We start from the raw sequence: 3258 nt of genomic DNA on the forward strand, positions 1-3258 counted from the left end.
CTTTCCCTAACATGCTCACCATACTGTGATGAGAAAACATGTTTCCTGAAGCAGGCTGCGATATGGAGCTCTGCTTCGAGTTACTGAACACCAGAGGCTGGAGAAGAGAAGGAGACTGAGATGGATCCAGATTAGATGAATCATTCCCCATTGAAGGCAGTGTCTTCCTCAACAGAGCAGCAAGGTCAATTCTCTGAGCAGCAGTGATTGTCACATTCTCCACAGGCAGATGCTCTGACAACACATTAGAGGCAGTGAAAATCTTGGTCTCGGAAAGATCTTCATTCCCGTCTTCAGTTTCCCACTCCTCTGTTGCAGTCCTCTATGCACTCATCCCATCATCGGGTTCAAAGTGGCCAGTGTTGTTCTATACATTGCAGCTGTTATTGACATAGTTATCAGTATTTGCTGGCTCTGCATAATCAGCTAGATTAAAGGTTCCCATTCCTTGAGCAGAAAACCTTCCTCACCACCTACCAGAGTCACCTCTGCCTCGGCCACGACCTCTTCTGCCTCTTTCTGTGCCTCTTCGAGGCCCTCCACTCTTGGTGCCATCTAACCCATTTTCCTGACCTTGAAACTCTCATCCATGGCTAGCACCTCTCCCCCGTCTTGGTGGCCCACCACGTCGCCGACTATAGTCTCTGTCCCAGTCTCGATTTTCTTTGCCCTCCTCGTTGGATTCCGTTTGGCCACCATACTTCTGTCCTGAGACTCCCTTCTTATTCCCAACCATCTCCCAGGAATGTATATCTGGGTTTCCTTCCAGCAGTACATTGATGGCTCTGTTGACATCTCCATTGCAGTCATGCAAAGCAATGACACATTCATCCTGGTTCTTGCCTGTGATATCAATCAGTTGTTTCACCTTTTCCTCAAAGCCAGCATCATTATGGTCCAAAATCATCTGTGCAAGTCGAATTTGCTCCTCAGTGGCCCAGGGCCGCTGCTTGTGCTGTGTCTAGTTTTGCTTTTCAGGTCGTTCCCAGTTTCCTCGGGCTCGGTTAGTGCCCACCCATGTCATCATTTACAGTATATACGGATAACAATATTTACAATGTAGAATATTCAGTCTCCTCCTCATGCCAGTTTTTAAAGAATTGTTTGAATGTAACTGCACAACATGCTGTTTTGTCCCCTAGTGTTGTCCCAAAGTCTTTTGTGACTGAAAAGCTATGGTGATCATGGACCTGTGGTATCTAGGTAAAAGCCTGCTTTTCTCCCCTAAAGGATGAGTCAGGAAAATCAATTGCACCCAAACATAAAGCAATACATCTCCAAACACTCTTCTGTCTGATTCTTCTCACGAGCGTAACATAAATGAGAGATACAAGGAGTTGGTCTGCATCCGGACTCCCTCTCATTACCCCTCAGCCACTTCCTTCCTTCCCTCACAGGTGAGAGCTGACTCATCTGTAAGGGGCGTGCAAGTGGAGCACCTCGACTTTGAATGACTGTTCACACCTAACTTCCCCAGCAACATTTAATTTTAATGTGCTTCCTTGTTTGTGATGCTCCTCTGGTGTCATCTGTGGTTAACCCACTCCAAGGGTGGCATGCATAGTGGGTCAATATTCCCCTTTCGTGTGCCTATAACACAAAGATAATCAATAACTATATTGTTTCCCACTTAGTCCAGACATCTTTAGAATTCTCAATACAATTGCATGTCAGGTGAACTTCATCAGTCAATCAGGGCTAAAACCTACTTGCTATGCCTAGGTTACTCATTTTCATTTAAAATATGTGTATTGTGGGCTTCCCTGGTGGCGCAGTGGTTGAGAGTCCGCCTGCCGATGCAGGGGACACGGGTTTGTGCCCCGGTCTGGGGGGATCCCATGTGCCGCGGAGCGGCTGGGCCCGTGAGCCATGGCCGCTGGGCCTGCGCGTCCGGAGCCTGTGCTCCGCGGCGGGAGGGGCCGCGGCGGTGAAAGGGCCCCGTACTGCAAAAAAAAAAAAAAAAAAAAAAAATGTGTATTGTAAAAAAGAGTTCAGGCGACAAAATGATGGATCTCAAATTTATTTTTATGAGTATTCCTCATTAAATTATCAATAACCACAAAAATATATGTATGTATGTGTGTATATATACATATATATTTATTAACAAGACTCATCCTTAGGACCGTCATTGGCTTTTGTATATGTTTACTCAAAAATATTATGAAATGAAAATGCTATCAGATTATTAATTTTATTCAAGAGACTGTTAAACAAGTTTAAAAAATAGCCACAAATACATGTGCAAGTTATGTTATTTATTAAGTCTACAGAAGAACATGGTAGAGTGTGTAGATTTATTCTTTCCTCTATGCTCCCCAAAGTCACCATACTTAGGTCGATTGTAATGCTTGCCACATTGTTTTGAAACCACTTCCTTTCTTATTTCACCGACTAACTCCTTTGAAACAGGAGAGCCTGGCTTCTCTTTGCATCCTGTGATAACTTATTGAAATAAATGATTGAATGAATAAATGATTCTATTTTTTTAACAAGTGGTGTTATATTATTCTGTTGTCATGAGACTAACTCTATTCTTAGTGCTTCCAAACCATGTTACTATTCTTATCTCAGTGAAATTTTGTTCAATGACTGATTTCAAATGTATATTTCACCTTAAGAAAATTTCCTTTTTTTTTTTTGGCTTGCTGAAATAGTAAATAAACTGACATAAGTGTTAGTTCTCTGAATGAGTCATTTTAATGTTACTAATTAGTTTAAATGGTGAAATTAATATTTAAGAGCTATAATCCTTAAAACTATATAAGTAACTAAATCAGCTTTGAAGGCTGTAAATATTTTAATACTCACACAAAAATGTTAACTTGCAATCATCTTAGAAAAAGTTTAAAATCCATTTCCAACAAATCATATTATCTTTGAAACTACTGAGAAACATTTGGAACTTGAATTTTTTTAAATAAATTATATTTATAATTCTCTGTACAACCCAAATACATTACCACGATGGGAAAAGTCTGAAGCCAGAGTCTTACAAAAGGTGAATTACTGTGCCTTTATTATCAATAATAATATATGTAAAATGACTCACAGTCCATCCTTAAAGCTTTGGATTCTTTGATATCATCAAAGTAGAGATTTTTAACTGCAGAAAATGCTGACATGACATTAGATATACTAGAAGCCATTCCTTAAAATTCGTTGATTAATCGTGTGGTGCTAGATGTTCCAAATCAACTTCACTCTTCTTGAATCCTCAGCTTAAACTCACAACTTGAATCTTATTTTGCATTTTGA

At 40.4% G+C, this 3258-nt stretch overlaps 1 pseudogene; it reads right to left on the bottom strand.

The window, feature by feature from the left end:
- LOC103081333 (ubiquitin-associated protein 2-like) overlaps positions 1-1027 on the bottom strand; it is a 3329-nt pseudogene extending 2302 nt beyond the window's left edge.
- Between the last annotated feature and the right edge of the window lie 2231 nt (positions 1028-3258).

Source organism: Lipotes vexillifer, unplaced genomic scaffold (assembly GCF_000442215.2).
Source record: "Lipotes vexillifer unplaced genomic scaffold, Lipotes_vexillifer_v1.1 scaffold921, whole genome shotgun sequence".
NCBI classification, from domain to species: Eukaryota; Metazoa; Chordata; class Mammalia; order Artiodactyla; family Lipotidae; genus Lipotes; species Lipotes vexillifer.